At 34.0% G+C, this 23,924-nt stretch overlaps 1 protein-coding gene across 8 annotated transcripts in view; it reads right to left on the bottom strand.

Annotated features, from left to right (window-relative positions):
- Window positions 1–23,924, bottom strand: part of ZNF148 (zinc finger protein 148) — a 106,870-nt gene that overhangs the window by 56,102 nt on the left and 26,844 nt on the right. For 5 of the 8 annotated variants that reach the window (XM_019723691.2, XM_074330597.2, XM_019723694.3 and 2 more), the window contains exons 2-3: window positions 15,871–15,951; window positions 8,289–8,424 (exon numbers count right to left, since the gene is read on the bottom strand). The gene's annotated coding sequence lies outside the window, so the exon portion shown is untranslated. Of the gene's footprint in view, window positions 1–8,288; window positions 8,425–15,870; window positions 15,952–19,874; window positions 20,022–23,924 lie in introns of all 8 variants that reach the window. The other 3 variants (XM_074330569.1, XM_019723692.3, XM_074330591.2) reach the window with 3 other exon arrangements.

The raw sequence follows: 23,924 nt of genomic DNA, 5'->3' as shown, positions 1-23,924 counted from the left end.
TATAGTGATGGCTGCACAATTTAGTAAATTTACTAAAAATCACTAAATTACACTTAAAATAGGTTTCATTGCATTCAAATTACAACTCAATAACGTTTTTCTTAAAAAATTAAATCAAAATGGCTACCCTGGGAAGCAGCTACTGATAGGAGGCAGGAAAAAAAGTGTGTGTCTGGGAGCTGGCAATGTTTTTTTTTTTGAGTTGAATGATGGCTGCAAAGGTGTGCTTACTTTGCAAAATTTCAACATGTACATCTGTGATATGCAAACATTTCTGTCCGTTGTTATAGTACTTCAATAAAAAGTGTGTTAAAACAAAGAAATCCATATAGTCTTTAAAAATATTTCAAAACTTGGGGAAATACCATAATGTATTAAGGGAAATGTGTGTGTGTGTGTGTGTGTGTGTGTGTGTGTGTGTGTGTATGTGCATACATTTATCTAAATTGCTAACAAAATTAACATTACCACTGGGTAATAAAATTACCAGTTTTTTTCCATATTTCTATTTATCTCTAATTTGAAAACTTTCTGTAATAAAATTTTATTTTTTACAGATGTTTTTAAATTTGTTAAAATGAAATAAAAGTAGTATTTTCTCTACTAATATATTCTTAAATAGCTATATATGATTAAACAAACTTAACAGGTCATGATTAAGAACTAGACATTATATTATCTTATTTTCTCTATTATTATAGAAAAGTCAGGCAATATTAAATCCGCCCTACTAACTCTGGTTGCTGTAAATTCATATTCCACTGTGTTACTCTATGAACTAACATAACAAAAATCATGAAATCCAAAGAAACTACATCTCAGAGAAGGTAAAAGCGTTTGTACAAAGCCTATTTTTTTAAAACCAACTTCTATTATCATTTTGTACGAAATAAACATACATACCCTACCAAACAAGAAGGGCCCACAATTAGTGAATGCATTAACTATGTTTCAGTTTAGTCACCTTTCCCAAATCAATCAGGTAATGGTTATTGCCTTGATCATAGGTTTCAAAGGTAAATAAATGATCAGTTAAATTCAAGTACACTACCGAAATATAAATACTATTTCATTTACTACGGTTATGTAGGGAAAAAACTTTAGTTGAATAGACAGTTAAAAAAACCATATAAACAGCAAAATAAAATAAAAATATAATTCATACTTGCTAATCTTGTTTTCCCTGGCACCAGGTATTATCAGTCTAACATACATATAGGACAAAGGACCAAGAACCTGATTTCACTTTTCAAAATCTTTAAGTAGCAAACTCAAAATCTAAAGGAAAAAGATTTAAAATATATCATCAAATAACTGTTCTCTTCAAATATCCTACTTATCACATTTCTTAGCGAATAAACTATCCTATTCTACAACTAAGTAAAACGTTAAGTCTTCTTTTAGGGCTAAAATTTGCTTATTCTGGCTACTTCACTGGAAATTTTCACCAAATAAATTATATTCTTCCAATCTATTTGCTGTTTTCTCAAAGAATTTGGAAACCCTCTAACTTAAAAGGGACCTATATATATACACAAAGTTGCTACAGCTGCTATTGCCACACATCGTTATTTGGGAAAAAAACACAAGAGCTGTTATAGAACACAGGAGATTTAGAAGAGGAGGCTATTATAAGATCAATTTAGAGAAACTGACCTAGGACAAAACTTAAAAAAAAAAAAAAAGTTGAAGCTGACTTGTTAACCCAACACAAGGTCTATATTTTCTTAAAGCAGGAATACCTAACTCGAATGTTCTTGACCATACACCTCATCAATTTGTTAAAATTTAATATACGCTAATTCAGTTGACCTTTGGACAAAACTAGGTTAGGGGCACTGACCCCATGCAGTCTTTGACTACCCCAAAACCTAACTACAATGCCTTGATATCCCCAAGAGACTGGCTCCAGGATCCCTCTTGGATACCAAAAGCCGCGATGCTCAAATCCTTACATAAAATGGCACAGAACAATGCCTGCAGTCAGCCCGCCACATCTGCGGATTCCTAACCAAAGATGGAAAATACTGTTTTCAATCTGTGGCTGACAGAATCCGTGCTTCTGAAACCGAAAAATACGGAGGGTCACCTGTATAGTTATTGAACAACATCCATGTATATGTGGACCCACGCAATTCAAACTGTTGTTTAAGGTCAAATGTATATACATACTGCACTTCTATAATATTGCGTTAATACATAATGTAGATAATTAACAAGCCACCTTATCCCTAACACAACGCTGAAACAATTAGTACTGAGGAAGTCGAAGTATTTTGGGGATAGAGAATATTTCGGGAAAAAAGGCAGGTTTGTATGAAGTGCCAAAGTGAGGTTGACTAAGCACAGGAAGAGAACACACCTCAATATGGAAGTAGTAAATGAAAAAGGGAGTGAAAATACCATAAATGGAAGATAAACTTGACCTCTTCGAAAATTTTTTTGAAAACGGACAATGCATACGGAAAAAAAGGAATCTCTCTTCCTGTTTCAGGTGTGGCTTCTTATTCTGAGGACCCGAGTTAAGGCATACATTTCAAGTTATTGGCTTAGCCTAGAAACTATTTTTGAGACAATGTCCCTGAAATACCAGAAAATACTAAGGTATCAACATACATTTCAATATCAATGAACAATGCTCTGACAAGGTTTTAAAGTGAGACCTGGAACTATCTATCAAAATGAAAACTACATGGACTCTTGACCCAGCAAACTCATTGCTAGAGATATACAGAATCCTATGGGCTTATTCATAAAAATTCACCAGATAGATAGACAGATCATATACATTATATATATATATATATTTGGTGCAACCCTTTAATGGGAAAAGACTGGAAACAATCTAAACATCCACTGTCAGAAGACTTATGAAATAATTATGATTCAACCATACAATGAATACATCTAGCCATTAAAAGGATTGAGGTAGCTACATGTGCTGGTGAAAAGTTCTCTGAGATATATTAAGTGAAAAAAATCCAGGAGAAATGTAACATGGGTCATACTTGTGTCACACACCTAACTAGTGTCTGGGCAGAGTAAGCTGAACAGGAAATGAAAAAAGGCTCTCAAACAAGAACATTAATTTCACCAACCTTATATGGTAAAAGAAAAAAGTACAAAGCCACTAAGAGAAATGATAAAGAAAGTACATTTTTTATTGTCCTTGAAGCTTTCTTATATGCTCTTAACGATCTTTAACTTTCCCTTTTTAATTCTTACATGGTCTCAGTCAAAGCTCTCATGTGCTTCACTGCACGTTCAAGAATCCAAAAACAACAAAAGGTCCCATGCTCAAAAGTTAACACAGGGTGCTTCCCTTCTCTAATTTCAATATTTCTAGAGAGGATCAGATCAGTGGAAAGAAAACTGATGTAATCAATCCAGTTAAGATGTGAACAGTTAAATGTCTCTTCCTGATAAACCTTCAAAAAGTCAACTGCGTTTTGACCCAAATGTCTACACAACTAATGGAAATTCAGGAGTTAGGGTTATTACACAGGAGAGAAGAAGAAAGAATGCTTTCTTTAAATCCTACCATCTCCATGAGAAACTGCTCTGGAAGAAAAAAAGAAATAAGCAATTAATTGCATTCTCAATGAACTGCATTCCCAGGAGCTGCTGGCCAACCAGGGGACAAGGACTGCACAGAGTAATAAACAATAAGCCACCTGGGCTCCTTGTGATGACCCATTATTTTGTAACTGAAGGGACCTTGGGCAGCTGACAAACGGTATAAAACGGCAGAGCTGTTAAGAGCCAAGACAGGCTGGACAGTGATGTCCTAGGGCTACTAACTCAGCGAAAGGTGGGATGGCACTCTTTCTTCTGGAGTTTCAAGCTACCCAGACCAACAGATTGCTAAGAACTAGAACAGCACAGGAGAGAGGAAGAAAGGATGGCACCCACCCACCTCAGGGCCCATTTCTGCTAAGGCTCCATTCAGGAGATTACTTCAAACTCTACATTCTTTTCCTCTTTCCAAGTTTTATTCTTCCTCATCTCCATCCCTCTGGCAGAGAAGCTACAAGGTATAGCAAGAGGGATGTTTAGGGGGCCACAAAGTAACTTCCCACTCCATTTAGTTTCCCCTATCTCAGCTGTGTAAAAGTAATTGGAATCACAGCCCACTAGGTAACCCCTAGTCATTTAAGCCTAATAGCAATGCTATACTTAAGAAGAGAACATAATTATCAGCCATCACTTTCTCCTGTCTCCCAAGAGAGTGAGCTTACTCTCCTTGTTGTCACCTTCTAATTCAATGCTTTGAATCAATTGTATGCAAGCAATTAGAAAGAAAGCTTTATAGATTTGTAAGTTGAAATAAAGTAGATAAGCTTTGAGTCAGGGCTTTTAATAAAGAATTAATAAACACATAGGCTTTTAATACAAGCGTTTGCAACAGCCATTCCCTAAACTAAGGGGACCCTTAGGCATGTCAGGAACAGTGAGGCTCTTTTTAAGAGGACAAAGTTAACAGAAGCATAACATATGGACAGGTTTTAATCAACTACACAAGGCATTTAAAATGCTGAGTTCTTTTTTTATGGGAGTGCTACGCAATTAATGAGGAGAACATCTTTCCACATTTATTAATAGGTTTGAGTCTGTACTATAAAGTTCAGAGATTATCATAAGATGGTGAGTAAGGACACTAATGTGTGTTGAGGATCTACTATAACGTGCTGGGCACATTTATAAGTGACTTCACTTAATATTTACAGTAATACTCAAGATAGTAACAGTATATCCCCATTTAATAGATGCAGAAACTGAAGTTGACCCAGTCACACAGCCAGCAGGTAAACTGGGATTTCAAAACGGGTTTACCTGGTTTAATGCCCTTTTTACTATACCATACTTCCTCCTGACTTGAAAAGGGCCTGGGCACATTCAGAACTCACCCATCTCATTCTCCTCTCACCCACCCATGGCCACCCTGTCGCCAGTGCTCGGCTTGGTAAAGCAAGCCAACTCTCCTTAGCTGGTTACTCCCTTCTTATGGCTAGCATGAGAGGACGGGATGACACAGAATCCCATTTCCTCCTTGAGGAGAAACACACATTTTCTACATTTCCTATTTTGCCACTTACATCTATTACACCTCAGTGAATTTCTCCTCATTCTATTTTTCATGAGTTTACATATACCCTCTTAATCCTCCCATTCTTTCTTCAAATCTTTACTAGTTACTTTAAGAAAGTCTTTCTTCCTCTTTCCTGTATGTTGCCATTTTCACTTGGAAATTCAAAAAACAAAATCTTAAATACGGCCGATCAAGGTAGGAGCAGTGCTAAAGATACACATGTACCAGAGAAAAGAGGGCTGTAAGTTCTGAGGTGAAAGCAGATTTGAAGACTTGTGCCACAATTCACTAGTTCCCCTTTCAGAATATACATGAATATCATTCATCTGCCATTTTATCTCGCCTTTAATTACACCTTCATTCAAGCATGAAAGAAATACTTCTCAAAGATACTGCTTTTCTGTTTTATTTATTGAGTTTGGCTGTAATATTATTTTTCATCAACTTTTATTGAACAATGTAGAATTTCAACTACATATTATGAGTCAAAACAAATTATAGTGGGCAAGCTTAGGAACTTAAACATCATTCTTTCCCATAAAAAGAATAATTTCCAACTCAAAATATTCTCCCAATCAACAATACCCCACCTTGTACCAGGACCCATTCAACGTATAAAGAAACTTCACTTCTGAACAGAAGAAAAGCACTCAAAGGAACCTATTCTGAAACAGATTAAAAAAAAGCTAGATTTCACAAATTACTTCTGATCCAAAGCATTTTCCACAAACTCCTTGTTTGGAGGATGCCAGTTACATTAAATTGGATATTAACATTTCTAACCTATGTAAGAGTCAGTGAGAAACTACAACTTTAATATATTAGCATTAGAAATACAAATATCAAGCAGCCTCTAGATCAATTGGTTAAACAAAGCGAGACAAAGAAACCCATGAATTAATATGGATTTAACAATTTGCCATTTGTCATTCATAAGTTTACTATTCTCTTTCATCCTTCAAATGTATAGTTTAATCTAAGCAAAAACTGCTTCATCTCTAAAAACAAAATCTACTTCTTGTCTAGGTATAGTCTATGTTCGGAAACCTCTTTAGACAGAACTTTGTATAACTACCATCTTGCACCTATAAAGCATATCTTGTAAACTATGTCCTTTGGTGATTTTTAAATTGTTACTATTTTAAAACATACTAATAGAAGCATCATTTATAATAATGGCAATCAAACAAAAAAGGTCCTTCTGATTAGTGCTAGCAACAATAAAGATGTCTATTAAAAAGAATTTACAAAGATCAGTCATTTTATGCAGTAACAACTGAAGAAAAACCTATGATCATTTTTCTTTAACCACAGAAAATTTATGTATACTTAAGCCAAAGTTAACAGGCTTTTCTACATGCCTGAAGCTCCCGTCAAAAAAGCAGAATCTAAGCATATTCTACATTTCATCACCAAAATATTCATCACCAAAGTCTTCTAAAACAATGTAACAAGAAGAAAATAGTGGTATTTAGAAATATTCAAATATCTAATTTATGGCAACTCAAACTGTTAAGAAACAGCGATAATTTATCTTAAAAAGTAGTGGGGGTGGGGTGAGTAAAAAAGGTCCAAGCAAAACAAAACCCTCTATTCTGCTGGTGTAGTTGTTTCATCCATCACATTTTATGCCAACAATTCAAACACTAATATTAAAAGTACTTATTCTATTAGGAAACTATGAATTTTCTGCAGTCTTGTATAATAAAAAGAATATCAAAAATACTTCTTAAAACAAACTTCCATGTATACTATGAATGAACATTAAACACAAGTTATTTTTAATATGTACTACTATAGTAACCAAGAGTCACTCCAGAAGTGTTAAGTGCTTATCAACAAGCTTTTATTTTTTAAACATTAGATTAATGCTCTCACTTTAGTAACACAAAGCCTACCTGTGAAGTACAAGAACACTAAAGATGCATTTATCACCTTCTATGCCAAAAACACCTGTCTTATAACCATTTAGTAATAAATCAATAGTCCTAGTATAAATACTGTATATAATGCTGTATACAAGTATGCAAATTTAATAAAACTTATTATCTCAAGTCTTTAAAAAATACCGAGGTTAATATATGTTGATAAAATGTGGCAAAAACCGACAACTAGTTTCCAACCCTTTAAAATTCTGTAATAGAAATATATATTTTATATGTGTTTCAATATGCAGTATTTACAATAGGATAAGAACCATAAAATGTAATGTGTAAAGAAATATTTTTCACCTAAAAAGAACTATTTAAATTATATAACATATTTGGGAATAAGATGTTCTGATCATATCTAAACATTTAGAAATGATTTACACGTAAATCATTTAGCTTTACGTGTAGCTAAAAAACTCCTCCCACCCAAGGCCCCCTCTTGCCTTGCAGTCATTAAAATGTTAGATAAATCATTTTAACCTAATGGCACTAAAATCAAATAAGGAATTCTCAAATTAATTTTAACTTTTAATACCTTATTCCATTTTATGATATCAAGACTAGCAGCGTTTAGTCAAAGAGGCATGATGACAAGTCACAAAACTAGAATTCTCTCAGAACTTGAATAAGCACAATTTCCCAAGTATTGTTCCAGATCAAGAGTTAATATATCTTGGACAATAAAAATTATGTTTTAATATCAGTCCAAACTAAAATGAAATTCTGACACAAACCCTAGTGTGACAGACAGCAAGGTCCCCCTTTTCCCCAAATTTGTTCTCTCCTTTTCACCCAAAAATAAAACATTAAGTGAGACACATGGCTACCTAGGTAGGACTCGTTTCCCAGCCTCCGTTGGGATATGAGTAGAAATGATGTACGTAACTCCCCTTCCATGAAAGGGAAATATTCTTCCTTTTTCCTCCTTCCTATTGGCAGACATGATGCTAACCATCTTGGACCACAAGATAGAAGCCACGTATTAAGAACAGCAAGCAGAACGAGACAAAGAAGCCTAGGTCATGATGATGCTAGAGCCTCCATAAAACCTCGAGGCTGTTTACATGGACTTTTCAAATAAATATATTTCTACCTTTTTAAGCCTTTGTCACAGCAGCCAAGTCTATGTTTTAACTAACATACCTAATAAAAATGATTACTGAATTATCTACATAACTGCTTTTTGATATTACTGTAGACAAACATAATAATGCACAAATGTTCAGTAACTGGTATTCATGATAATGAAAAACAAGCATTGAAGTTACCTGAGACTAAGGTAAAAATGAAGACTTCAAGGAAGGGAATGCTGTAGAGTTGAAAAAGAAATCATGGTTGAGTTTCTATCTTTCATAGGTTTCAGTGCTGCTCAATACCACCTTATTCACTTATGCCATCCAGTTCCTACAAAGAAAAAAGCACATGACAAACAAAACACATTACTTATTAAGGGAAAAAATACTGTACAAATACAATATGGAGAAACTCGTATATATAACGAAGTGAACACTCTTTGTAAACAGTAAAACTGTGCCTGAATGACCAGAGCAATGACTTGCTTTTAAGTCTGAAACTGGGAAAATATCATAGTGGTAAGTAGTAACTGTGATGTAACCCTGGCCTTATAAAGAATAATTTGTTTAGATCTGGAATCTACAGCTCAGAGATATGGGATGTTGAAAGAAACTGAGCGGGTTACAGACCTAAAAGTTAGAAATGACAAAACAAAGATTAAGAAATCACTTAATAACACTATTCATATCTGCTTTGTAAAGTCTACGAAGAAAGAAAAAAATACAATGCCAGGCCTTACAAATAACAAATAGAACTAGTCACATACAGAATACAAGTGTAATCACAATAGAAATGATTACAATTGTAAAATCATATTGAATACCCAGTTACAGAAACATAATCAGCAAGGTCATCTTTGACAGGAAAAGCTGACAAAACAATGAGAATAATCATAGCGACTGTGTACCATATCCCCAAAAAATAAAAATGAAGAACATAAGCTATACACAAGAAAACTTCCTGACAGGGAGTACATCTGAGCACAGTAACAGACTAAAGAGTTTATGGAATTTCCCACCACAGAAGTCTTTAAAAATATTAGATTCCTATCTATCAAGAATAGTTTATACGTACTCTTTCACAGGAAACCTGAAGACCAGATGATATATGAAATATCTTAGAATTTTCTATCAATTTTTACAATGGTGCAAAGGCAGTTAAGAATAATCTTTCTCACCTAGAACCAGTAATAATTGAATCTTTCAACTTCAGAAAACACAATACAAATTCACCTTTTAAAAACACTTCAACATTGTATCCTTATTTTTGAAAACTTTAAATTGTAATGGAGCTTTTCACGCCTCAGTACACTATCCATTTCAGAATTTTTCTGGATATTCGTGCATGTCTATTTTTCCAGATAACCTATGGTCCAAAATAAAATTTATTTTCCTTCCATAGGATTGTATCATGTATAAACAATAGTGAAAAGACAGCAGTAACAATAACCTGGGCGGGGGAAGGGGAAATCACAATCCAGAGTTGAAATCACAATCCAATATATTATCTAAAACACCTAATTTTCAACAATATATTACAAGATGTATATTTTTAAAAAGGAAAATGGAACCCATATTAACAAAAAAATAGCAGTCACTACAAACTGTTTCTAAATATCCCCAGATGTTGGTTTAAAAGCAAACATTTCAAAACATCTATTATAGGTATGTTAAAAGAAGTAAAAGAACCGATGTTTTAAATTTTTAAATTATGTAAATAGGCAAATAGATTCTCAATAAAGGTACAGATATTACATAAAAGAACTCCATGTAAACTCTAAGTTGAAGAGTACAGTTACAAAAGCAAAAAATGTACTAGAAGAGCTCAGAAGTGGACTCAAGATGGCAGAACAAAATCAATGACCTTGAAGACACATCAGTAGAAATTATCCCATCTGAAGAACAGAGAGAAAAAAGGTTGAAGAAAAGTGAACAGAGCCTCAGAGACCAACTTACCATCATTTCTGGAGTCCCAGAAAGAGAAGAAAGGGCAGGAAAAATTTTTTTTAAATAAAATACCAGCCAAAAACTACCAAATTAGTTTTTTAAAAGAAATCAAATCTACAGGTCTTAGAAGTTCAGTTTCAAATAGAATAAACACAAAGAGAACCACACTTAGACATATCACAGTCAAACTGTTGAAAGCAAACACAGAGAAAAAATCCTGTAAGCATGAAGAGAAAAATTACTCAGTATGTGCAGAGAACCATCAACATGATTACGAGCTGACTTTCTATCAGAAACAATAGAGGCCAGAAGACAGTGTAATCACATATTCAAAGTGCTGGAGGAAAAAAGCTGTCAACCAAAAAGACAGCAAAATTATCCTTCAAAAGTGAAGGCATAATATGCTCTCAGATAAACTAAGGCTGAGAGAATTTTTTGCTAGCAGACCTGACTAACAAGAATTACTAAAAGAAGCCCATAAGCTGAAAGGAAAAGACACCAGACTCAAATATACAGGAAGAAAAGAAAAACATCAGAAATGGTGAATATGTCGGTTGAAAGAGTGTAACTATAGTCACACGCCACATACAATGTTTCGGTCAATGATGGACCGCATGTAGGATGGTGGTCCCATAAGATTATATGGAGCTGAAAAATTGCATAGTGAGGTCATAGCTGTCATTAGCATAGCACAGTGTATTACAATTGCTTACAATATTCAGTACAATAACATGATGTACAGGTGTACAGCCCAGGAGCAATAGACTATACCATATAGCCTAGGTGTGTAGTAGGCTATGCCATCTAGCTTTGTGTAAGTGCACTCTGATGTTAGTAGTACAACAATGAAATTGCATAACAGCAAGTCTATGAATGAATCCCCATCATTAACTGACGCATTTTTCTCATTTCTTCTCTTAATACCTTTAAAAGACAAGAAAGTATAAAGGAATGATTATAACATTGTATCACTGGGTTTACAGCACATATAAGTGCAATATATGTAACAATAGTGACACAACAGAAGGAGAAAATGGAGCTACTGTTAGAGCAAAGTTTCTATATTTCACTGATACTGAGTTAGCGTTAATATCAAGCAAATTGATAAAATGTATATTGTAAACCCTACAGCAACAAAGAAAATATCTTCCATTATGTTTAGTAAAAATAAAAAATCAATGTAGTAACTAATGTGGCACACTAAAAAATATTTAACACAAAAGGAGGTAGGAAAGGAAGCACAGAGGAATAAAAACCGTAAGAGACATATAAAACAAAAGGCAAATGTAAATCCAACCATGTCTACCATTAAATGTGAATGGTCTAAACAGACCAATGAAAAGGCAGACTCTGTAGGACTGGACAATAAAACAATTATATGCTGTCAACAAGAGACACTTTACATTCCAGATTAAAAATAAAAAGATAGGGAAAAAAGGTATACTATGAAAACAGTAACCATAAGAGAGCTGGAATAGTTACAGTAATATTAGACAAAAGAGACTTTAAGACAAATATTACTGGAGACAAAGAAAGGTATTTCATAATGGTAAAGAATCAATAAATCAGGAAGATATTATTACAATTATAAATGCATACGCACCTAAAAACAGAGCCCCAAAATTATGAGCAGTAACACTATTGAAAAGTAAAACAGAAAATTGAAAACATTATAGAAGATTACAATACCCAATTCCAAATAATTGATAGAGTAACTAGACAAAAAATTAGCAAATATACAGAAAACTTGAACCACACTATGAACCACCTAGACGTAAGTGGTATATATAGAAAATTCCAACAAACAACAGAATAATTTGTTTTCAGGCACACATGGAATATTCTTCAAGACAGATCAAATGCTCGGCCATAAGACAAGTCTCATAAATTTAAAAGAATTGAAGTCACACAAAGTATGTTTTCCAACCGTAACAGAATTAAATTATGTTATCAATTAAATTAGAAACTGGAAAATCCTCAAGTGTTTGGAAATTAAACTTCACACACTTCTCAACAACATACGGGTCAAAGAAGAAATTAAAAGAGAAATTAGAGAATATTTTTAACTGAATGAAAATGAAAACAAACATATCAAAATTTATGGGATGTAGCTAAAGCAGTTCTTAGAAGTAAATTTATAACTTTAAGTATATATTTTTGCCTCAAATCGGGTGGGGGGGTGGGAGATGAGGGTAAGGGAGATCAAGTATATGGTGATGGAAGGAGAACTGACTCTGGGTGTTGAACACACAATGGGATTTATAGATGATGTAATACAGAATTGTACACCTGAAATCTATGTAATTTTACTAACAATTGTCACCCCAATAAATTAAAAAAAAAAAGAGCCTCAAATCAATAATATAAGCCCCACCTTAATAAAACAGAAAAAGAGCCAACTAAACCCTAAAGTGAGCAGACTAAACGGAATAGTAAATATTTCTATAGTAAAGAGCAGAAAATAATGAAATACAAAATAGGAAATTTCTTTTTTTAATCAAAAAACTTTTAGGTAGACTGACCAAGATCAGAGAAAAAAAACACAAATTACCGAAATCAGGAATGAAAGAGGGGACGTTACCACTTATCTCCCAAAATTGAAGTATTCTAAGGACCTGAAACTAATACAAATTTATGTCAATTATACCTCAATAAAAATAAAATTTTTGGAAAGAATTATATAAGGGAAGTAATATTATAAACAAATTTATGCCAACAAATTTAAACAACTTGTATGAAATGGACAAATTCCTAAAAAAAAAAGAAAGAAAGAAAAGAAAAAAACACACACCCATACTATCAAGACTAGAGAGGAAATAGAAAAATCTAAACATGACAAATAAACAAACTGAATTAGTATTTAAAAATCTTCCCACAAAAAAATAAATAAATATTAAGTCCAGGCTCAAATAGATTTACTGACGAATTCCATCAAATACTTAAGAAATAGCACATAAACTTCACAAAACACAGAAAGAGAGTACATTCTACAACTTAATCTATGAAGCCAGAGTTACCTTGATACCAAAGTCACACAAAGATATCACATGAAAACTACACACCAATGTCTAATAAACAACGATACTAAAATGCTTTCAAAATATCAGCAAACTGAATTCAGCAACATATAAAAAGGCCTATACATGATGACCAAGTAGGATTTACCCCATGAACGTAAAGTTGGTTTAACATCTAAAAAATCAATTATTGTAATATAGTATATTAAGAGAACAAAGGACAAAAATCACATGGTTATCCCAAAAGACACAGAAAAAAGCATTTGACAAAACTCAATACACATTCATGATAAAAACTCACCAAACTAAGACTAGAAGAGAACTTCCTTTACTTGATAAAAGGCATCATTCACAACTAATATCATCCTTAATGTTTTCCTCCTAAACGTCAGGATGTCCGTTTTAACCATTTCTATTCAACATTGAAATAGTAGCTAGTAAAGCAGGCAAAAACAAATAAAGCAACTAAAGGCGTCCGGATTAGAAAGGAAGAAATAAAACTATTCTCTAGTGATCCTGTATGTAGAAATTTCCCAGTGAATCCACAAAAAACTGTAAGAACTAAGAAATGAGTTCAACAAGGTCACAGGATATTAGATCAATAAACAGAAGTCAATCATATTCCTATAGTGAAATGACAGCTTTATATCATATCTTCCTAACAAAAATTTAAATCGATTCAAATTTTCTTTCTTATCCCTCAGCAGAGCTTCAAAATTTTCTTTAAGGAGATTGTGCCTAGGCATGTTATCTTTTTACTTGTTATTGTGACTATATACCCTTTCTTCTATTATTAGTCTTGATGTCTCTTTGTATAAAAAATTATTTATGTATATTAATTTTATAAGCAGTTCCTTTACTGAACTCTCTTAATATTATCAATACAAAAATAGGCAGGCCGGTGAATTGAATGGAACTGATTTCCCCTGCCCTAACATGAAAATTTAGTATATGATAAATGTGGCATTTCAAATATGTAAAAAATAAATACATCATTCAATAACTGGAATGGGGACAACTGGTTCGCCATCTGGAAGAAAGTAAAGCTGGATCTCTACATCATTGCTTATACTAAATATATTCCATATGAATCAAAATTTTAAACACTTTAAACCATAAAAAGTAATAGAAACCCTATGTAAATTTTATTTCAAGTACCACAGTTCCTTGAATCTAAAACTACCAACTTTAAGATATACAACTATTTTATGTGTCACTTAAAAAGAAAATAATAATGTCAAACTATGACAAACCAGTGATTCATATCATTCAGAAATGATATAATGTGAAGGGAACGGTAAGTCCTGCAATCAATAGTGAAGACCTTTAAACCTTAGACCAGAAACCTTCCCACCCCCAGACATGAGGTAAAAGATCACTAAATTCAAGCAGAAAAAATTAAAACTTCTATAAGGCAAAACAAAATCAAAATATAAACAAAAACTCAGTGAAAATAACTTGCCTAAATAATGACAGGGGGCTCAACATACAACCAAATAAATCACTGAAAATATACATATGGCCAATAATAATGGAAAAAAATGCTCAAACTCACTCATAATAAAATTTTGAAAAGCAATGCCAGATAACAAAAAACTGACAAATATTAAAAAGTTTGACCTAGCTAGTGCTGTCAAAGGAATAAAGAGACTCCCATTTTCCTAGACTACTGATACTGGGGCAAATCTTTTTAGTCCGGCAATTCATCCACCACATTACTAAACATACACACTCTGTGACCCAATAATTTTTCCCTTAGGAATTCATACTGCAAATACATTTTAAAATATGTACAAAGACATACCCAAGAATATTTACCATATTACCATTACAGCAAAAAAACAAGCCATAAAAGGTTGACTAATTAAAATTATGGTACATCCAAATATTGGAATATTACACAGAATTAAATAAGGAATGATATGCAAAGATATATTAGCTAGCAACATCAAGAAAGACATGTTGCTGAACAATATGTATGGTATGACCTTATTTACACAATGAATATGCAAGTACAGGTGTAGATATAAATGCTTGCATATGTATAGAGAATGTCTGGAAGGACACGCCCACGAGTACATGCACGTGCGTTAACAGTGAATGGGAATGGCAAAAGCTTTTTTTTACCTCCTAACATTCTCTACTGCTTAAGTGTGTACTCCTCTTATAATAAGCCTTGGTAAAGAGTGAGAAATGTTGAACATGACAATTACCAGAAGATGTGAAAAAGAAGCAAATCTGAAAGTATAGTAACTAAAACTGCTAATATTTTCACATCCTCATTTTAAAAGAATTCTTAAACAAAATTTATGAAAAACTTTACAATTTTTATGACCATTAATAATTGACATGAGAATGTGTGCCACAGATGATGTAAATACCTGGAAAACTATTTATTTATTTATTTATTTACATATTTAATTCTTTCACTTTGAAAGATAAAAGCACAGATGCAATATATGCACATCAACACAGGCTAACAAGAAAGAAGGATCGCCTGTTTTCTTAAAATAAGAGAACTAGGGACTAAGAAAAAGAGACATGCAAGTAATCTAGTTAAGTGAGAGAATATAATGGTCTTCACCCTATAAAACTAACAACATTAATTCATTTCAATGTACAGATGTTTATATCTATATACAGCAACATCATGCTATATATGTGTAATATTCATGCTAGATATAGTGGGTACAAAAGGAAAAGGGATTGTCCAGTAAATGCAGTTGTTATATATGTGTTCATGGGCAGGTACTATGGGCACCTAACACTGGTAAAAAACAAAATTAAAATGGAGTAAAACAGTGTTGGATTACCTCTATAAAGTATGTCAGGCAAATACCCATCCCGCCAGATCACTTGGCTGAATTTTCAAGCTGCTGCTTCCTCTCTCTGTCCTACAAAAATACAAAAAAATACAGGTTATCCCCCAAAAGAATCAGGATTAGATATATTCTTAAAGTCAGGTAAATAGTTGTATCTAAATGTGCTAAAATCTAAGAAAATTATTTCCATGATAGATAATGCTGGATTAAATCAAATTAGTAGCAACTAACCCTTAATGACCTAGCTATCGGCACTGAATGATATCATCAAGATTCAAAAAAATGACCCAAACACTAATTGGACTTTTTCAAATTTAACTTCTAGTTGAGAATAAAGATTTCTTTAAAATCAGGGCAATAATCTAGAAGTTTCTTAAACAATTTAAAATAGGAAACAAAGCACTAAATGTGTTTCACTGAAATATTATGTTGCTATTCTCCATTACTCAAATAGTACTACTTCTTGATGAAATCCCACAGTAACATTTCACTCAGCTCAAACGTCTAAATATATTAGTTTCTGAAATTACAAAAACATATATTTTAAAATTTCAAGCCAATGGTATTTAATAATGCTAAAATGGTCCACAGACATTTTTTAAATGTCATGTTATGATCAACCTTTTAGCCAATTGATACAGAAAGTTAACATCCCATGTAATAATGCATGGATATTGGATGCAACTTTCTTCATGTAACTGGAATATTTTCCTGAAATATGAAATGGAGATAATGAAGATTAAAAGCTGAAATTTCATTAGAAACAAAGAATAGGCCAAATACACTTTGTTTTATTCAGAAATAATAAAGCATTTTATATAACAGTCCTAATACATTTTCAGGACTCAAGAAATATCTGGCAAATCAATAGAAGCCACAAAAGCAGAAAAATTAAGGAAAGTTTAAATCTGTAGAAAATAACCAAGCATATTAATTCAAAATTGTGTTTATATAATTTTATCAAGGGATTACAAACTCTACAGCCTTTCTATTAATAATTCAACATTTTCTAGTCCTGAGCTGGTCAGCAGCTTTGTTGCCCCACTAGTAGTTACTAGCTAGAAACAAACAAAAAAATCTTTTAAAATAATTTATTTCTACTAAGTTCTGAATTGCCTGCCTCTAAGTTTTGTTCCCAGGCATTCAAAAGAACATATATGCCATTCATCTCAATTATGCAAAACTACTTTTAAATACATATTTTTTATAATGCCAATATCAAAAAGATAACAAAAGCCCTAAAATATACTAAAGTCATGTGCCACTAACAACAGGGGTATGTTCTGAGCGATGCGTTGTCAGGAGATTTCATCGTGTGCAAACATCTGAGAGTGCACTTACACAAACCTAGACGGTATACAGCCTACTACATACTTAGGCTATACAGTATGCATACACTACAGCCTACTGCTGTGGAGGGGAGGAAAAATAACTTCCCCTCTACCCTTCTGGGTTCTCGGCTGAGACATCCCTGTAATAAAAGATAGGTTAACAGGAGAAAAACAGAAGTTTAATAACATGTATACTTCCTCTATACATGGGAGAGACCCAGGAAAACTAGGTAACCCACCAAAATGGCTGAAGCCACCTCCTTCCATACCACCTTTACTGAAGACAAAAGAAGACGTGCCACGTCAGTTATGGGAGGTTACCAGGAAAAGCATAGTGAACAACGGAATTAATAAGAGTTTCTAGAGATAAGATAACCCACGCTCCCAGGAACAAGGGGAGGACGCCCTTACAAATGAAAATTTCCCTTACAAATGTAAACATCTTTTACAAAAAGTTACTTCTACTTGGTTTTCAGAGCTTCTCCCAAGTCTGCGATTTCTTAAAATTAACCAGCCTAAAATAATTATGCCAAAGACATATTTCGGGGTGACAACTTGTTCCCTTACAGCTCCTAGGCTACAAGCTTACACACGTGGTACTGTACTGAATACTGTGGACAACTGTAACACAATGGTAAGCATTTGTGTCATGTTACGCTAGGACATTAGGACTGTTAGGACCTTAGGGCAGCACTGGGCAATAAGAGTTTTCAGCTCCGCTGTAATTTTCTGGTACTAAGGTTGTAAATGCGGTCTCCATCATTGCAGCAGTACATGACTACACTGTGGTAGACATTACCAAAAACAGGCAAAGTACAGCTAAACTATCTGCATTACACTGCTATTCACTATTGTATTCACTGTATTCAACTTTTAGAATTTCTAACATAGCTACAGGATTAAAGTAGACTAGAAAAAGCATGGCAAAGTCTATATACAGGAAATAAAATTGTCTTCAAATTACATATTTTAGTATTACGAGTCTTTTTAAAAGTTGATTGGATATATCTAGTCCATAACCAAGACATTATTACATTATGTCATCATATAACACGCTAGTATCTACAGACTGGACGAATGTTTTTGAAATTAGTTAATGTTCTGTTTAAAACATTTTTCACAAAAAGCCTACTCACCTTCTTGCATCACTTTTTATTGAAAGGCTTAAATTAAGGCTGTTATACATCAAAGAACCTAACTAGACACATTAAAAGAGAAGGAAACAAAAAATACTGAAGCAAGAAGGAAAAATATACATGCCTCTCTCCACACGCACACACCGCACAAGTGCACAAAATAATGTAACCTCAAAGACTAAACCTAAACAGAAATTTTGGAATATCTTTCCCATCACAACCTTTCCCCCACCATGGAAACCCACAATTTCCCCTAACTCAACTGCCCCCAGGTCTCCATCGCTGGAATCCTAATTCATTTAGCATCATCTACCAATTTCATTTCTCCTTCCAGGTTTCTTTCCCTTATAATGGGCTATAAGACCCTCCACAATCTACACCACCACCACCACCACCACCACCACCACCACCACCACCACCACCCCGCCATCGCGCAGACCTCATCTTGTATACTCTCCTCCTTGCTCATTCCACTCGCACCTCAATGACCAGACCTCCTTATCTTCTTAGATCTTCCAGTATGCTACCACCTTAAGACCTACTGCACTGGCTATTCCCAGGCCTGGAACACTCTTCTCCCAGATACTCAGAACTAAAAATCCCTTACCAAAACAAAAATGAAAATTCCCTACCTACTTCAAGTCTTTGCTCAATCATCATCTTGTTAATGAGGCTTTTTCTTGTCACGACATTTAAAATTGTAACCTGCCCCCATATACTCACGCAATCTCCCTTTTATCCATTATACACTTTGCAGAGTACTTACCCCCTCTTAACATATTATATAACCTACTTATTTATGATAGTTTTATTGCCCCTAACTATAACATAAGCTCCACAAGGACAGGAATTTTTGTTTTATTCATTGATATATCTCAAGTGCCTAAAACAGTGCCATACAACACTATCTCTCAATTACGGAATCATAGATAATGACACTAAGACATCTAGAGAAGTCACATTAGCCTAATGAAACGGCAGAACCTGGTATCAAAACCAACCTAGTGGGGTTTTGGCAGCATTACCCTTCAACTTGGAAATTTCTCCAAAAAGGCTCGAAGGTCTTAGCAATAAAGAAATTCAACCTACTGAAGAGTCTACGATCAACTTTATTAAACAGTTATCACACAGAAACATTAATTCTTAGCAATGTAAAGAACAGTTTGACCATACCTGTTAATTTCCAATCTTTGTTTTAAAAGAGTGCTAATAAAGAATTTCAGAAGTACTGTGAGAAAGCTACAAAAATTGCATGCACATGACAATAAGTAAGAAGAGCTTCTTTCAGTATTTTTTTCAAATCCTTCACATGCTTCATGTTTTGGTTCTAGGACAACTTCTACCTTACAAAGTATTTTAAAAGTATACTTTTATGTTATCTGCAGTCCACCAACTTATGTTTCAACTGTCATCTCTGCCTAGTAAAATAAGATGGCAAAAGATGAGGTATTACAAATTAATATATCAAAATCCAGATAAATGTGTCAGTAAAACATACCCCCACAAAAATCAGAATATGAGGGCCGACCTGGTGGCTCAGGTGGTTGGAGCTCCATGCTCCTAACTCCGAAGGCTGCTGGTTCGATTCCCACATGGGCCAGTGGGCTCTCAACCACAAGGCTGCCGGTTCAACTCCTCGACTCCCGCAAGGGATGGTGGGCTCCGCCACCTGCAACTAAGATTGAACACGGCACCTTGAGCTGAGCTGCCGCTGAGCTCCCGGATGGGTCAGTTGGTTGGAGTGCATCCTCACAACCACAAGGTTGCTGGTTCGACTCCCACAAGGGATGGTGGGCTGCGCCCCCTGCAACTAGCAACGGCAACGGGACCTGGAGATGAGCTGCGCCCTCCACAACTAAGACTAAAAGGACAACAACTTGAAGCTGAACGGCACCCTCCACAACTAAGATTGAAAGGACAACAACTTGACTTGGAGAAAAGTCCTGGAAGTACACACTGTTCCCCAGTAAAGTCCTGTTCCCCTTCCCCAATAAAATCTTTAAAAAAAAAAATCAGAATATGAAATTCTAAGGCAATAAATAAAATTAATATAGAAGTAATCTAATTAAAACTCTTTCACAATTTTTCATTATACAACGTACCTCAATGTCACTTCTGACGATGACCATTCATTGGTAAAGAACATAGTTCTTTGGTTAATTAAAATTATCCTTTTTTAAGCCTCATTTTTATGTTTCACTGAAATGTGTATGCTTACAAATTAACTTTCTATGCTCCCATAAGCACTGCCAAATAAACAGGTACCTCTGTCATTAAATGTAATCAATAAAACCCCAAAGCAATGAAAGAATAAATAATAGCACACATGGCATAAGAATCTGAAACAAAAAATGTTTTAATATCTTTTTAAAGGCTTGGCATGTTCTAACTAGATCATTATTTTAACATACTTAGTCAAGTTCTACTTTTACATTCGTTCTTACTTTTGTGATTTAATGATACTTTCTGGAAAAATTTTTTAAAAGTAAAGAAAAACAGCTTATTCAATGAATGTGTTTAGCATTTCTAAACAGTAACAAAGCAAAGACATATGTTCTTTTAAGAACTCTATTTGAATGATGATCTAATGGTATATTTTTCATGATCAGATCTATCCCAAGGAGGAATGATAGCCCAACAAATTCAAACCAACCACTCTAGAAATTACCCTACCCAAGTTTCTCTAGAACCATTTTTGATTTCTACTCTCACCAAAAATCAAGCCAAAATATTATAAACTTTGCAATTAATTAATCTACTTGGTTGATTTAAAAAAAAATCCTACAAAGGGGTAATCAAAATCTTAAAAGATAGTTGACCAAAATTAGTAAAATAAGGCCACCAACTGAAATTTTTACCTGCTCTTGACCTTTTCAAATCACCTAACCAGTAAACATTCCTCAAACAAGAAACCAACTATCCACACACATTAGAAAACACAATAGTAAGCATTTTTATAAACTCCTTAGCGATAGACCACTAAAGAGATAATAGAACTGACCTTTAAACTTAAATCATCTCTTGAGGGGACACACCTTCCCAAAACAAACTTATCACCGAGGGGATGTAACAATATAATCCTTCCCAAAACAGAAATTAATTTTTTAAATTAGTAAGCCACTCCACCAAAAAGCTATTAGAAACAATAAATGAATACAGTAAAATTGCAGCTACAAAATCAATGTACAAAAGTCCACTGCATTCCTATATACTAACAATGAAATCTCAGAAAAAAGAAATAAAAAAAACAATTCCTTTTGCAATTGCACCAAAATGAATACCTAGGAATAAACGTAACCAAGGATGTGAAAGACCTACATACTGAAAACTATAAGCCATTTTTAAAAGAAACTGAAGAAGACACAAAGAAATGGAAAGACAGTCCACGTTCATGGATTGGAAGAATCAACATAGTTAAATTGGCCATGTTACCCAAAGCAATATAAGATTTAATGCAATCCCCACAGAAATCCCAACGGTATTTTTTAAAGAAACAGAACAAAAAATCATCAGATTTGTATGGAACCACAAAGGACCCCAAATAGCCAAAGCAATCCTAAGGAAAAAGAACAATGCTGGAGGTATCACACTCCTCGACTTCAGCTTGTACTACAGGGCAACAATAATCAAAACAGCATGGTATTGGCAGAAAAACAGACACACAGACCAGTGGAATAGAATTGAGAACCCAGAAATAAACCCACATAAATATAGACAGATAATTTTCATAAAGAAGCAAAAAACATACAATGGAGAAAAGACCACCTCTTCAATAAATGGTGCTGGGAGAATTGGAAAGCCACGTGCAACAGAATGAAACTAGACTGCTATCTGTCACCATGTACCAAAATTAATTCAAAATGTATCAAAGACCTAAACATAAGACCTGAAACAATAAACTGCATAGAAGAAAACATAGGTACTAAACTTATAAACATTGGGTTCAAAGAGCATTTTTATGAGTTTAATTCCAAAGGCAAGGGAAGTAAAAGCTAAAATAAATGAACGGGACTGTATCGAACTTAAAAGCTTCTGCACAGCAAAAGAAAACATCGACAAAATAAAGAGGCAACCAACTGAATGGGAGAAGACTTTTGCAAACAACACCTCCAATAAGGGGCAAATATGCAAAATATATAAGGAAATCATACAACTCACACACACACACACACACACACACACACACAGAATCCAATTAAAAAATGTGCAAAGGACCAGAAGAGACATTTCTCCAAAGTGGACATACAAATGGCAAATAGACATATGAAAAAATGCTCAACATCACTAATCATCAGAGAAATGCAAATCAAAACCACAATGAGATATCACCTCACCCCAGTCAGAATGGCTATCATCATCAAGACAAATAGTAACAAGTGTTGGAGAGGCTGTGGAGAAAAAGGAACCCTCATACACTGTTGATGGGAATGCAGACTGGTGCAGCCGTTATGGAAGGCAGTGTGGCGGTTCCTCAAAAAATCACGAATAGAATTACCATATGACCCAGCAATCCCTCTCCTGGGTATCTACCAAAAAAATCTGAAAACATTTACCCATAAAGACACTTGTGCTCCAATGTTCATTGCAGCTTTATTTACAGTGGCCAAGACATGGAAACAACCAAAATGTCTTTCGATAGATGAATGGATAAAGAAGTTGTGGCATATATATACAATGGAATACTATTCTGCCATGAGAAAAGATGAAATAGGACCATTTGTGACAACGGGGACGAATCCTGAGATTACAATGCTCAGCGAAAGAAGTCAGAAAAAGCAGAGAACCATATGATTTCACTGATATGTTATATAAAACTGAAAACAACAAAAGAAAAAGACAAATAAATGAAGAAACAAAAAGTCACAAACATAGACAATAGTTTAGCGGTTACCAGAGCGTAAGGGGGTGGGGGGTCCTAGAAGAGGGTAAACGGGGTCAAATATATAGTGATGGAAAGAGAACTGACTGGGTGGTGAACACACAATGTGCAATATAGATAATGTATTACAGAATTGTGCACCTGAAATCTGTGTAACTTTACTAACAATTGTCACCCCAATAAACTTTAATTAAAAAAAATTAGTAAGCCACTAAACTTAAAGAAAAGCTGCTTTATTTTATACACAAAAATTTCACTGCATACATATTAATTTTGTAAATCATCTTAAAATGTTTTGCACTATGGTAGTCAAGATCACTCAGGCAAATTTTCAAATATCTCCTCCAAGATGATGTAAGCATAGTCTGTTAAAGTACTCCAGTTTACAAAATCCTGTCACATGTCACATTTCCTTTGACCCTTACAACTACCTGGACAGGTATTATTATTTGTCTCTGTTCTATAGATAACGTACCTGTGATTGAATGCGTTAAGTACCCAAAGTTATACAATACCTAAGTATCAAGTCAAAGACTTCAACCAGATCCTCTGCCTCCTAGTAAATGTCTAACATAGCATCACAGGTCATTCCCAAGTTAAAATATATTTAATTGTCACTCTTAGCAATGTTCTGGGAGTCAAAAAATAAACATCTCTGAAGTAAGTCTAACATCAATGAACACAAAATTTGAAATTAAA

This window comes from Rhinolophus sinicus, chromosome 17, assembly GCF_057876585.1.
Source record: "Rhinolophus sinicus isolate RSI-liver-muscle chromosome 17, RSI-T2T, whole genome shotgun sequence".
NCBI classification, from domain to species: domain Eukaryota; kingdom Metazoa; phylum Chordata; class Mammalia; order Chiroptera; family Rhinolophidae; genus Rhinolophus; species Rhinolophus sinicus.
The sequence above is the reverse complement of the archived record's forward strand: the minus strand, read 5'-3'. Positions and strand labels throughout refer to the sequence as shown.